Source organism: Mus caroli, unplaced genomic scaffold, assembly GCF_978045245.1.
Source record: "Mus caroli unplaced genomic scaffold, Mus_caroli_1 scaffold_12, whole genome shotgun sequence".
Classification (NCBI taxonomy): Eukaryota; Metazoa; Chordata; class Mammalia; order Rodentia; family Muridae; genus Mus; species Mus caroli.
In genome coordinates, this window is record NW_028227267.1 from 37,248,135 (window position 1) to 37,263,739 (window position 15,605).

At 40.1% G+C, this 15,605-nt stretch overlaps 1 protein-coding gene across 2 annotated transcripts in view; it reads left to right on the forward strand.

Moving 5' to 3' along the window:
- The window catches only part of LOC147001755 (uncharacterized), a 347,644-nt gene that overhangs the window by 212,030 nt on the left and 120,009 nt on the right, over nt 1-15,605 (forward strand). Inside the window, exon 2 of one of the 2 annotated variants that reach the window (XR_015044623.1) lies at nt 10,603-10,658. The exons of the other annotated variant lie outside the window; for it this stretch is intronic. The gene's annotated coding sequence lies outside the window, so the exon portion shown is untranslated. Of the gene's footprint in view, nt 1-10,602; nt 10,659-15,605 lie in introns of those variants that run through there. 2 annotated transcript variants of the gene reach the window in all.

Genomic DNA, 15,605 nt, shown 5'->3' on the forward strand with positions numbered 1-15,605 from the left:
TGTTAGTCTGTTTGTGTAGACTTGAAACCATGTCCGTCTTTAGCGACCAAGCATGATGAGTAAAGCCCCTGAGATTTCAGATTGCACCCATGAAAAATCAAATACAGCAGTCCATTTAGTATGCAACTCTACCTAGCTCCCAAGTGAAATAAAAAGGGACACAAAAGCTCATATATAGTCATACTTTCTACTGGCTAGGGGCCATGTTACTGATCCTCATTGAAAACTTTTGGAGAAAATCATCGGTATATGGTACATAGAGTCGAGGAGGACATTAGTATATAAAATCCATGTTATGTCCCTTTTCTGCTCTGAAAGAATTATGAAGGCCCACTGTAATGTCAGGTGGCTCACTGTGTCTTTTCAGCATCCCAGATTCTTTCCTCACTGCTTGCTACCATTGCCTTTCCAGCTTCCTCTACTCAGTAAAACTTTGCCTTATAATTTGATTTGGATTCTAATCATTGAGAGATTGTGTTGCTTGTAGTTGTACCTGTATCCAGCACAATTCCCATAGCTGTGGTGCAAAACAGGGGTGTTTCAGGAGCCCCTTGATAATAATCATAATAATAATGATAATCTAAAGAACTCACACTGTTATTTGTGTAACATTCTGCAATTGCTGTTATTCAAAATCATTTTCTCAGAGTTAGAGTCAGCCTAATTGGGGGTTGGGAGAAATGAGGACCTTCAGACAGGTCTGGTAGTATAAAATCAGGTAGCTGTTTGAGAAGTGAGGTTCAGAAAGTAGAAAAGAAGTCCCCTTTGTTCCAGACATTCCAGAACAAGGAGTAGATATCCACAGAGTCTCTAGGGCACATGAGGTCTCTACTGGTCCTCAGAGTAGTCCAGAAGAAGATGATATCCTGATGTCCATCAGCTAAAGAGTGAAACTGTACTATGTGATGCAGCCCTTTCATGAACTATTACTCAGTGTTAGATAATCCATGCAAGTATTTGACCTTCAACTAGTTAGTCTCATTTTACTCAAAATATCCCTGACACAGTCATATTATTTGAAGAAAATTGATCCATTGGATCCTATTTATAGTGACTTCCTATTTTTCTGGGATCATACCTTTGGACATAAAGTCGGTCAGGCAATGATCAAGGGAGCCTCTAATGGAAGGAACTGTTTACTTTGGGAAAAGGCTGAAACAATGAAGGTGAGGCTAGTCCACCACCAACATGTGATCCTTTGTTGGCAGAGAAGCCTACCCTACACAGCCTTTGGAACTTGCTAAGACAGATTGAATAATATGCCAAGATCCCTGATTCTGAGTCTGGTTCATGAGGGGAAAGCATATCACTGACTGAGCTGTCTATATGCTTTGCCCACTAGGTATCTATCCCATATAAGATTTGTTTTTTATGTCTCCAAAATATCCTGGGAGATTTTTATAATAGCATTAACTGCGGAAACTAAACAGTTTGCTGAAGTATAAGGTATTAGTGTTATGTGAATACAAATAATTTGCATATTTGACAGAGTGCTCTACAACAGTCTTAGATGTACAGGTGTGTTGTTATGTTCCTTCATGGCCATCAGTTTTAAAATTCAGTTCCTAGTGTTAGAAATATTTTCAGTTAACACATTCTTGCTGATTACAGGACCCATGCCTGTGGACTTCATGTGATATATTTTCACTAGTTATTTCCAGATATAGGGGTTGATGAGTGGTACCCTGTCAGGATCCTGCACTAGAGAAATAATCATAACCTTCACTTCAATTCTAGGCAGGTTCCCCATAAGGCATCCACATGGTTTTCTAGGTTGATCACATCTCTCTTGAACTCAGATTCAGAGATTGCTACAATGTTATTATTCTATATATTATACATGGACTATTGGAGTAATATAGGGTTTTTTTTTAAACTCCAGTATAGTGTGTATTTCACAGCTCAGTTTCTAGCTGTTTTTAAAAGCTGAGAAATAATTACAAGCCCAAGTGCTCTGTGACACTTGGGGATGCAGGCAATGACGTCAGCAGATGATAAGTTGTAATAGATTGTCCAGCTTAATAGATCTAGTGTGAGACGTAGAGCTGAATTGAAAAACACTTACTGGGCCGTTGTTCCTTCCTTCCCTAGGTGTGAAATACTCCAGCAGAAACTGGAACATGGAACAGACCAGGACAAGGCCTCCTTTGAAGAGATCTTCTATAGGGGAAGCTCTGCATGTGCAAAGCAAATATTTCATCTCATCCCCAGTAATCATAGCTATCATCTGCTGCATTTTCTTCCTTTATTTTTGTTTCATTGCAATGAATAGTTTTTAATTTCATCTGGGCTCTGGCTCAACAAGAGTGAACATGTAGAGGGATTCAGACATGTGCTGAGACAGATCAAAAGCTGCTAGGCAAGCAGGAGGTTCTGAGAGTAATCCAGGAAAATTACAAAATTATTCTACAAAATTGTAAAGATTTGAGCCAAAGTTGGTAACATGTATTCTGCTAAGTCTTGGGTGTCCATATTCTTCAAACCCACACTCCAAAAAAGGAGACCTACTAAAGATTCTCTTGTAAAGATTGTTACAAGAAGTAACTCATTTTCTACTGTATTGCCAAGGACAGTCATTTGCTGTCAGTGTTTGCTATAAAATAACAGTAAAAGAAGGCTGTTTAGCACAATTCTTGTTTTGGGATTTTGGTTTGAGCTTTGATTACTTTTGTTCTTTGGTTTTCTTTCATTTCATTAGAAGTTTTTTGTTTGTTTCTTTGCTGTTGTTTTGTTTTGTAATTGATTTAATATTTTGATAAGGCTATACACTGTACATATTGACTGCCCACTTTTAGTTACTATTGAATAAATTGGATGTATTCTTAAGATTAAAACAGTGATCTCCAACTCTTCACTCATAAGAAACTTCTTTATCCAAGTGTGGTATCACCCTACTGAAATCCCACACCTATCAGACACAAATGGATCTCGTTAAGGGGCCTGGGTTCCATAATGACTTCTCAGTCAGACTGAGCTACAAAAGTGATTGATTTTACATTCAGTGTGGATAGTGTGTCCAACTGTGGATACCGATGTCATGATGGAAAAATTACCCATATTGTATATTTGCATGTCAAATATTTAGCTGCTGCTAAAATGCTGTGGATGATAGTGTTGAACAAATTAATGGGAAATATATCAGTATTTCTGAAATGTCTTTCAGGAAATAAAAACATATTCTAAGGGAATATAAAAGCTGCCAGAAAATACAGACATGTATGCTTCTGCTTTCCTTCAAATGTTCTATCAGTGGTAACTACTACTAGAGAGATTCAATTTTAGGACCTTTTGAGATAGGGAATTTTTTGGTGATTTTGTTGTTTTTCTTGATTATGAGAGTGAATTTTGTGCTTGACAATACAATTGGTTCCTTTTAGGGGTTTTAACACAAGCACAGTGTAGAGTTCAGTATTCAGTATCCAGATGTTTTTAAAAGCTGAGACAAAATCCAGGCCCATATGATCTATGAGTTTTCTCCCTCTGTTTTCTTCCCCCCTCCACGTGATGATTCTGTTTGTTATTTTGATTTATTTTATATTTATGCATGTTTTGCCTTCTGTAGGTCTGTGCAACACTTGCATGCCATTTCCCAAAGGCCAGAAGAAGTTATGGGGTTTCACCTGGAACTAAAATGACAGAGGACTGTTAGATGCCATGTGGGTCTTTTGAGAAACATATTCTCAAATGAAGAGCTATCTCTCCATCCCCTGATATGCACTTTTGTCATTCCTTGTGTGCTATATTAGTGGAATGTATCATACATATAGAAACTGTTTCTTGAGATATGTTTACTTTGTTGTAAAAAAAGTAGAAGCACCCATCTCCTTTCAGAGCCAAAGCAGTTTAGAATGTGATTTGAAGTTTCTCTTTGGATCAGAGAAGCAGATTTGGGGAACAGTAACACCAGGTAACAGGGACAAATCATAGTGCAGAGCCCATCACTGACACTACCACTGGAAAGCGGGCAATGCAGAGAATACTGGCATAAGACAATGGAGCTGGAGCCAAGATAAAATCTTGTAATTGTAGTGGCTCTGAAAATGAGATAGAGCCTTCCCAGATGGTGTCTGAATGGCCTCCTCCATTTCTTTACAAAAGGAAACAAGGCATTCAATTGAGTAGCTGGTGTGTACTGGAGATTCATCCTCTGCTTTGCAGGGTAGGGCTCTGATGGGAAAGCCTCTACCAAAGCACTGAATGGGTCAGAGGTGCTTAACCCTTAACTCAGTACTTCTGCTAGCTTTCTGATTCTGTACATTGCACACAATAACTCTCATAAAAGAATCCCAGTGTTTTGACTTAGTTTGACTGGCATACAGCACATGACATAATCTATACTTTATTATTCAGGACTACTCTCAAATGTTGTGTGAAACTAATTTCAGAACATCAATAACTTTTATATTTCTCGGGTCCTATTTCTTTTTCTAATAATTTATTCAAACTTTCTTTAAAAGTCATGAATTAATCTGGAACTATCATTACACAGTTATTACATAGTTTCCAAGATGAGAACACACAGCATACACCTGGGACATTTTGAAGTGTGCTTTTCTGAGCCCCTTATATCTCAATTTTTCATAGTTTAAGAATCATTACATCAAGAAACATCGAGTTTCACAGACTACACCAAAGCAGAAGAAGAAAGAAATAGGAAATTCAGATATAATAGAATAATTATACACATCAAGGCCAGCTGCAAAGCAGTCATGCACAATGAATTCTATACAGTGATTGTACAGGGCTAATGTTAAGATAACGGGGAATCACGTTTTAGTTTGAAAAGCTTCCACAGGCTATTGAAATGTTTCTATCACAGCCTACATCAGGCAGTCCCTTATTTCAAATGGCAGGTACCCAGGAGGAAGGTATCTCCTGCTTCTCAAGAACACAGACACCATCCTTTTTTACAAGTAGCTGCTGCAGGCTCCTGAGAGGTTTCCATTGAGACCTGTTGTGGGCAGTGCATGCTCTAATTGCATGCTCTCTCTATCACCATTTAAATGTAAATATGCAGAGACCTACAGCCACAGCTGGCCTCCTTGGTTTTTCTAATTCTGGGCAACAAAAGTAAAAATAAAGAAGTACTGAATCTCTCAAATGGAGCACAGAGTCATATAATTACCTGTGTGTATCTGATGGAGAGTTCTCAGTAAGTGAGCAGTGGGAAACTTTAGCTGCTGTGGGCTAAGACTTGGCACCCCTACCTACATGAAAGCCAGAGGACAAAATATGGAGTTTTTTCTCTCCTATCATGTGGGTCACAGGGAAGGTACTCAGGTCTCTATGCTTGGTCGCGTTACCATTATCCACTGAGCCATCTCATCAGCCAGTCACCACAGACACAGAGCTTAAGAATCTATGTATTCATATTTACATTCGGGGTTATACCGCAACTATGAAAACTTTCACCAGAGAATATATCTACTCAATTAAGGGCAATAAATGGAGTCTGGGAGGGATCTATGAGGAGGGTGGCAGGCTTTAAAACTTCAATGGAGCCTCACAGTTTTTTTTTTTTTTTTTTTTTTTTGTCTCCAACAAGTCTGGATGAGATGGGGTAATTTTTCCTTCTCTTTGACCTCCAAGTGCTATGATTGAACCTAATAATGTCCATGCTCCCTGAGTTACATTCCAGGCCTGTAACTTCATTCATCTGCTACAACAGCTACAAGGCAAGTAGCAATTTGAGACACCATAGTCAGTTTGGCTGCTACAAGATTGGTCCTTGAGAGTGGCTGAGAGAATGCTTTCAAGACAAGGAATATCTATCTGAAAGAGAAAAGGAAGTGTCTCACTTCACACTGCATACTCGGGAGAGTTTAGTCCTTTAAAGACTGATGTCAAGCTGTTATCTACCTGCACAAATAGCATTAGTAGATATCAGGTTAAGCTACCTGACATCTACCAAGACAGTCAAGCACTACACTGAAGACCTACAATTAAATAAGGCTCAGGACCCACCAGAGAATTGAAAGATGGACAAGAAGAGCTGCATCACGTGATAATGATCGGTTTCCTGTGTGTTTACAGGTGTCCCTTTCTGTGTCAGAGGCAGCTTAGAAAGAGAAGGTGTCCAAAGACAGTGAGCAACTTAACCCATCCCCCAATCCTTCTCAGACTTCTGCTTAAAAGCCCTGGTTTGACAGCACCAGTTTGGGGATCCAGGGGATTAATTCCTTCACTCATTAAGTCTCTGACTCACAGTCTCAGAAATGAGATCTGTTCCAGGAGATCTTCACAAGCATGAAGCATCCACTGGAAAAAGTACTTCCTCAATAAACTCTAAGGTCTAGTGTGGTTAAGATCAATATCAACCATCGCTCTCCCTTCCTAGCCTTGCACAGACATGCTCTCCACCATAGTCATGTGACCTCTATTTCAGGATCCATCCATTCAGGATAGTTTGAAGTTTCATCCCAACATTGGTTAGCTGGCCTTAAATTTTTATTCCTTCGTCCACTTCTACTCACTGAGGAACTTCTCAATTCTGCATTTCTTCAATTAGGCATTTCATGCCTAGTCTGCAGTGTTATCCTACATGAGAGGAGACAGATTTGCTCCAACCTTGACAATTTTATGGCATTATCTTGAACCCACAGGAGCTCTGGATGGGTGCCAGGTAACCTAGGAAAATTAGCATTCCATCTTCAAGCACCTGAACCTATAGGTCTCCATAAACTTCTATCTTTGATTATGGATGATCTTGTTCAATTAAAAACCACACAATCTGGAAGGACATAGAAGAAATGTAGAGTAGGGACAGGAAAGAAGGCTCTTCCATTAAGAACATTTGTTTATCCACCAGAGGATCCAGTGGGCTGCTAACAATCCTATTAATGAGTCTCTGGGTTGAATACCATGCCCTCTTCTGGCCTCTTCAGGAATTGCATGCATTTGGTGCACAGATGTGGTCCTGGGGGGATTTCTAGAGTCCCCTCTGGGCACCCCTAGGGTCCTGCCCTGCAGGCCTGGCTTGCTTGTTTTTTGCTGGTTTTGTGATACCAGGTGCGGGTTGCAGCAGGCAAAACATACATATAAATTAAAAAAAATTACAACGTTCCAAATTCAAACAAATAAAACCCAAATAGGCTCCAAATGTGTAGTCACACTAATATTACCTAAAAAGAAAGCCTTGTCTCAACATGTCTGGGAAATCTCAACATGAGTAGAAGGAGGTAGTTTTCTGGAAAGTCAGTATTTCTGCTTTACAGTTATCACCAATGCTGTATATCAAGGAAGTGAGAGGCAGATAGCTCTGGGTTTCCTGATTTCTTATGAACCCCGAATGAATATTCATTTCATAACAAGCTTTAGAGCAATACAGTTGTGACTCTCATAATTTGGTCAGCATGCTTATTACAGGAACATGTGAATGTCATTTACCTTATTTTAGGGGTACCTAAATATATGACCTAAAGGATACAGCATAGATCCATTTTCTATCATGAAGTGCTTATACACAGAGTAGGATATGACATCCATGCCCCCCAAAATATACCCTTGTGAAGGACTGGCTGTCTGGGAATTCTCGATTTAGACCATGATGCCTGGAGTTTACAGAAAACCATCTCTGCCTGTGAATTCTGGAGCTCCAGGAGTGTGACACCATACCTGGCTAAAAACGCTGGGCTTGATAGTGTAGGATTTGAACTTGTTTTCTTTTTTGTTTGTTTGTTTTTTAATTCATAAAAGTGCAGACATTTCACTCAGTATGGATTTAAAAAGAATCTCTCTCTACTTAGCTGTATCAGTATATGCAGTGTATATGGCTTCAGCAAAATATCAAAATAGTGACCAGAAAAAAGAAAGAGAAAATAAAAATCAAATCTGCAACACCAAGGTAACCAAAAATTCTAATCCCCTAAGCAATCAAAACCAAAACCTACAGGGGCAGTTTAGTAGCACTGAATTACAACATGTGGTCAACCGTGAAGCAAGGTAGAAAGGCAGTTTCAGATGTAATAGCCCATCAAGACAATCATTGCCATGTTTCTTTGGGGGCTTTGTAGTTTAGACTTTGTAAGACCAAGGTTGACACATGTTACAGGATTTTGCTCAAAGTCTTTTAACTTTACTTAACTCAACTCCATTAAATATTCTTGGTGTTGGGTGAGGACAAGTATTAATTTACAGTCTTAGACATTTCCTCCTGAATGCTGAGCAGCTCTGGATGTGCTTCTTCCTTCTCTGAAGCTCTGCCTGGTGCAACCTCAGCAAGAGGGGAAGCCCATACACCTCTGTGTGGAAATATACTGCCCCTGCCGACCTGGAACATCATCTGACCTCTGTTCATGTCTTTCAACTCCTAAGAAGATGAATGTCTTCTTGATGTACAACAATAATTTTGTAGCATAAATATAATATAACATAACATAAACAATATAGTATAGAATACAAATTCTAGCAACCTAAGTGTTCTTGATGCTTTGTCCTGGAAGCACATAGCTCCCCTCCCCCTTTTCCTGACATGTACTACACACAGCAGCACAGACATGAGTATGGTATTGCTCCCTTCTCTCTGAAATGGCTGTTGAGCCTAATGAACTTAAAGCTTTGTTCATCCCCAAGTCTACACATTTTACATTAGCTGCAAATAGTGAAGTTTCTTAGGTTCTCAGCTTGGAGAATGATAGAAGCCCTTATTGTCCATAAACAGTTGTTTCTTATAGTGACCTTGTCCAACCCTACAACTTGGAGAAATGAATGACTGCAGTTATACACTAAAACCAGTAGAATTCTCTGAAATTTTCTTTTGCAACATGATTTACAGTTACACCTTTTCAGATGAACCTTCTGAAACTCTAAAAGGTATTCTATTGCTGCCACTCTGAGGATGAAATTTCCAGGGTTTGGACATGCCTCAACTACCTCTTACTCCAGGCCTGCTTCTCTCAGCCCCTAGCTCACTGGCCTCACAAAAATCAATAGTCTATAATTCATTAAGGGTGTCTTGGAGTCTCCTTACAAACACAGCCAAAGGATGTCTCCCATGCCTTCTATTGGGACTTTATATTTCATAGCCTATGGTTCTTGGGGAAGACTTTTTATCCCAGTAGCATAACTCTCTCTCTCTCTCTCTCTCTCTCTCTCTCTCTCTCTCTCTCTCTCTCTCTCCTTGTGACTGTGTGTGTGTGTATGTGTGTTATATAATTTATGTATATGTAAAGTAATGCGACCCGTTAAGTCTATTTCAAACAATTTAGAGTTAATTTTTCCTACAAATTCCCTCTCCTTCTGTATTGTGCCATTTGTTCTAGTGATCTAGGTGGAGAGGCATGATGAAAAGCTGTTTCCCCAATGCAAAATGAACTGACAGAGTACTTTTCTCTTTTAAGTTGTCCTCTATTATATCGTTTAAGATATTTGCTGACAAAGTGACTATGTGAATATATAAAAAAATACATGCATATGTGTACAGAGACACATGAATACTTGCCTTCACATATACATGCACACACACATAAAAGAAAATATGAATGAACAGTACTGTATACTAGCACCTACAACAAGCACCTATCATTACACAAATATGACACATAAACATGCTCACAAACACCTGGGCAAAAACACATACACACACAAACATACACATATACACACACACACACACACACACACACACACACACACACACACCCCAATGAAAACACTGCTATATTACAGCACATTTCCTGACAACTGAGGAAGTATTGGGACATGACCTGTGTAATAGATTCTTAAATTAACCCAACTTGTGCTGCCTGGGCCTGTACTGATTTCCTTGTCAGGAACTTTTTCCATGCAGATATTTGCTGCTTCTACAAGTATGACATAAAACAGACAAATGGGTCCTCTGCATACACAAGTGGGTCCACACAAGATTAAAGGTTCTAAAAGAGGGTTCCAAGAATATCCTCCAGCAAGCTCCAAGTGGAAATATATTCTGCTCTCTAAACCTAACTTAGCAATTTCTCATAAGACTCTGGTAGCACCAACAAAAACAGTTAGCCATAGATATCATCCAGTAGCTGCAATCAACAGATTACAGTTCATGAGATATAATGCCAGGGCCAGGAACCAGGAGTGGGTAGGTAGGTAAGAAGGGGAGTGGAAAAGGAATTGGGGGAGGGTTTTTTTTTTTTTTATGATGGGAAACCAGGAAACGGGATAATGTGAGTAAAGAAAATACCCAATTTAAAAACAAAGTTGTGCGTGTGCCCATGAGTACGCACGCGCACACACACACACACACACACACACACACACACACACACACACACATGTTAGTAATGTCAGCCAAAAAGAGGTTAGTGACTTAACATGCCTTGATTTTTCTGAAATGCAGCACTCTGCAAAACAATGAGGGGGAATCTGTACAGAAGCAAAGTCATGTCTATGATACACTCAGCAAAATAAAGTCAGCAAAGGGATGCAGTATAGGATTCCATGAATCCACTTGGTGAAGCCAGTAAGACACTCATTAGATTCCAGGGGTTTATCTTAGTGCAATGAGGCAAAGGAGTCTAAGTTTTATTTTTAAAATGCTTACATGTTTAACTTTTTATTACTAAAGAGTTTAATTAGAAAACAATAAAACTGGAGACTGTCCTTCTGTCCTAGGAGTGTATTGGGCCCGAGGAGCTCTGCTCTGAGATAGCTACCATAGAGAAGATCGGAGGACCTGGTTCCTAGATAATTCCGGAAGTGACATCCTGATTCACCTCTCCATACCATAGAGCTGGAAGGGGTTGCTGTCAGGGGTCCAGGAACTCCTCTGCCTAGAAAGGAAAGCTAGCAGTGACCAACTGGGAGGGGGACAAGAGCGTGTGTCTGGATTGGAAGTGGCCACGAAGGTCACATCTGGCCTGGTCTCCTGACCTCCTGACCCCAGGGTCTGAGTATCTCCTGTGATTCTTGCCAGCATCCACGAGGCAGGCAAGAGAAAGAGTGCTTTGTGAAGGCCCTGCAGCAGAAGACAGACACAGAAGTGGAGCTTCACGAAGAAGCTTGATCCCAGGGCCACTGGAGTCTGAGGTCCAGTGGATGGAGAGCCATGATAATCCAGGTAAGTTGGCTTCTGTGGTCCCTCAACCAACACCAATGCTTTTGCCCAATGTCAGGGAACCATCTTTGTGACTCGGGGGTGCCTGGACTCCTGCCCCTTGACCTCCAAGAGCCCCACACTCCCATCTTAGAATGATAGGCTGTTGTTTTAGGTTCCTAAGTGTTCTTTCAATCGGAACATCGAGATCCTTGGAGCCCCGTTTTGTTCATGTCTTCAGCTAGCTGTTTTTGAGCACCCCTTTTGTGCCCCATATCATACTCATATTCCAAGGGTACCATGCCGGCTTTGCGGTTTTTTCTCACATGGGTGGGCATCCAAACTCAGGATCTGGAAGTTGTAATGAATGAGGGAAGGACTGGGAAGGGGAATCTGAGGTCACATGGTAAGATTCGGAAAAGGTGGGCTGGACTATCTAAGTTTTCATTCACTTTTAAGTGTTGGCAACATGGCTTCTCTTGGATTAGTAAGACATTAATTGTTGAAAAATTCAACTGTGGGTAACATGTAGCCCAGATTTCTTGGGTAAGACCACCACTAGTCTACCCCCTCCCTACTACTTCTTTCTGAAGTTTCCTTCATGATGAGATAAAACTCATGAGAAGGCACAGTGAGCCAAGTTGTGTGTCTGACACCTGAAGCAGACAGCATTGATTTCCTCTTTGTTAATGAATTGGCACTTACAAAAACAAACAAATAAAAAAACCCAAAACACTAAAATGCTTGTATAAAATTATAGAAAATAGCACCATGATCTTCCTAGCTATGAGCAATTGAACCTCATAATAATTAATTGAGACCAAACCATACAAAGATTTCTGCCTGGGAGGTGACAGAAAATTCAAAGATGCTGGTCAGACAGCTTAAACAAAACAGGAAGTCTCAGGTTCAGTGACAGACCTGGTTTCTAGGGAATATGTTACAGAAAGACTGAATAAAAAACAAACAAAACGATGCTGTCCCAATCAATCAATCAATCAATAAATAAAACAAAAAAAGAAAAACTGAACAAAATCTTACATAAATAACTGGACTTTCAACACACCCACCAATATATGTATTTGTACAGACATGCTTATGCCACACACCAACACATACTCTCTCTATAGATAGATAGATAGATAGATAGATAGATAGATAGATAGATAGATAGATAGATACCACACACAAACATATAGTCTTTCTAGATAGATAGATAGATAGATAGATAGATAGATAGATAGATATAGATATATGTCGCTTTCTCTGTCTAAAAATCATAAGTGAGTAGAAAACTATGAGGAGATAACAATGGATGGTAGAGAAACAGCTGAATAGGGACTATGGAAGGCTTATGTTTAATGTGAGACACAGGACTCTGCTATCCATCCCTTGGGCACTAACATTTCTTAGGGGGCACATTTCTTAGACTAGGTTGAGAGTGTTAGTGAAATTTCATTCTTGAAGCCTCACATCTCTCACACCAACACTCAGGCTGAGAGAAGCCTTTCTCACATCCCTGTTGATCCGGTCAGCTCCAGAATATAAGCTCTAGGAAAGAACTCTAGCAACACTGACAGAAAACAGTCCTGACAAGTACCTGCTCAGGCTCTTTCAGTGTGAGCCAAGATTTAGGTCTGCGATGACACATCTGTTTGTAGACAAGGAATTGTCAATCCTTGCTTCTGTTGCTACATAAATTCCCAAAGGACATAATCAGTATCTAAAGGAGACTACATTTCCAGTGTGCACCTAAAGTGATCACAGAGCTCATATGCTGTGCTGCTCAAAGTGAGGCTCCCTGTGTCTTCAGATCTTAAGTGGAACATACACACACACACACACACACACACACACACACACACACACTCCCTCCCCCATAATCAAACACATTCAGAATGCCAAATGAACACACATTATCTGAGAGTATAGTGAATAAAATTTGATAAAAGCAGTGATGAACTATGGCCAATCCAGTTATACTGAGAGACAATATGTGGGACCAGGCCCCTCCAGCTGTTGACAGGACCAGTTGAACCCAAATTACTTCCAGCTTAACTGCAAACATGATTGGCCATGAACACAGTGTACTTTGCATCTCCCCAAAACGTATACCTGCATAGGATTCTTACAATGCATGATTAAGGCTCACACACTTCAACCCTTATGCCTAGACTGTAATTCATACCACAGGCTCTGATTTACCTTTGGAGAAATCAAACTGCCTGAGTCCCATTTCACTCCTATCTGAACTTGAAGTTCTGTGTCAAAAATCCATTCAGCAAAATGAATTTGGATGTGTGGACAGCCTGGTGTTTTAGCCTCCTGTGATATGAGGGAATCTGAGGTTAACAGAGAGGGCCCAAGACAGTCAGCAAAGAACTGGGCATAATGACTACCTGTTGTTCAAAGCCTTGTTAGTGTAATTGGCTAGGATTCCCTGGAGTTCGTCTCTCTCATTTTTGATCTTCTGGAGAAACCTTTTGTGATTCTCCATCCTCCTCATTCTATGCTCCTGCTTATTGGTGGTGGAGGGTTGGGGTGATGCTTTTCCAACAGACCATGAAGGTTGAGATAATATGGCAGGGAATGGAGACAACATGATTTTCCTTTTCTTTGGGGCTCTTGTGACATTATTCATTTGTTGTGTTTTCTTGGGTATAATCACACTCATTCTGTTGGAATTTTGCTTCTAGTATCCTCTGTAGTGTTGGATTAGTGGAAAGATACTGTTTGAATTTGTTTTTGTGGCAGAATATCTTAATTTCTCCAACTATGGTCATAAAGAGTTTTCTGGGTATAGTAGCCAGGGCTGGCTTTTGTGTTCTCTTAGAGTCTCTGCAAGACATTTTTCCAAGATCTTCTAGATATTTTCATTTCTGGTGACAAGTCTGATGTAATTCCCATAGGTCTTCCTTTGTATGTTACTTGAGTTTTTTCCCTTATAGCTTGTAATATTTTCTTTCTTTATACTGTACATTTATACTTTTGTCTAATATGTGACAGAATGATTTTCTGTATTGATCCAATCGATTTGGTGTGTTGTACGTTTCTTGTAAATTTAAGGCCATCTCAGCTTTAGGTTAAGGACTTTTAAAAATGATATTGTTGAAGATGTTTTCTGGGTCTTTGAACTGTTAACCCTCACCTACTTCTTTTTCTGTTATTCTTAGTTTTGTTCTTTTTATTGTGTACTGCATTTGCTAGATGTTTTGAGTTAGGAGTTTTTTACTCTTTGTATTTTCTTTGAGTGACTTTGTAATATCATCTATGGTATTTCCTTTGCCTGCAATTCTCTTTTCTATGTTCTGTTGGTGAGACTTGCATCTGTAGATCCTGATCTCTTTTGTAGGTTGTCCTTTTCTAGGGTTGCCACATTTGTGATTTTTATAACTTTATTTTTACTTTTTCTTTATTGATTTTGTTATGTATTTCCAGTCCAAATTTTATCCTCCTTCTCAGTTCCCCCTCCAAAACTCCCATCCCCTCCACTTCTAGCATTGCCTCTATTTATGAGGGTGCTCCTATACCCCCCTCCTCCCCACACTCCTGCCTCAGTGCCCTGGCATTGCCCAACCCTGGATCATCATGCCTGTACAGGACCAAGGGCATGCCCTCCCATTGATGCCAGATTAGGCATTTCTCTGTTACGTATCCAGCTGGAACTCTGGATATCCCCTCATGTACTATGTGCTTGGTGGTTTTGTGCATGTGAGTTTTGTGGGGCTCTGTTTCATTGATTTTGTTGTTCTGCTTATGGGGTTGCAAGCCCCTTCTCTTCCTTCAGTCCTTGTCCTAACTTTACAATCTGTGTTCCCTCGCTCGGTCTCATGTTTGGCTGCGTGCATAGCATTTCAAGAGACACCAACTACCAAAAGTTGCAGTTATGAAGTAGCATTGAATAATTTTATGGTATGGCGGAGGGAGTATCACCAAAACCTGAATAAGTACATAAAGGATTTGCAGCATTAGGAAGGTTGAGAACCATTGCTGTATACTGATATACTGAATCACCTTCTGATTACCCATAATCCTAACTTGATATGAATGTTATCTATCGTTGTTATAATGTGTTTAGGGAAAAGCAACAAAAATGTTCCTCCACCTGTGGGAAAAAAAGGAGAAAGAGAGAGAGAGAGAGAGAGAGAGAGAGAGAGAGAGAGAGTGAGAGAGAGAGAGAATGAGAATATACCAGGCTCCTGACAGCATCAGATTTCTTGACATCAACAATAGTGACTTGGTTTGGTGTCTCCAGATGGAATGGATCCCAAGATGGGGCAGTCTCTGGATGGCCTTTCCTTCAAGCTCTGCTCCTCTCTTTATCCCTTCATTTCCTTTTGAGAGAAGGATTTCTGGATTAATACTTTTGAGATGGTTGGGTGGCCCCACCCTTCAAAGATTGCCATGCTTATCCAATAAATATGGTCTGTACAGTTCCTACTTCTTCTTTGTTTGGTATTTAGGCTAATGTCCTTCATGTTGGGTTCTGGGAATCTCTTGGGTCCCTGGCATCTGAGACTTTATAGTCGCTACACACAGTTCCCCCTCCCCAATGGCTACAGACCTCATTTCAAATGACTTT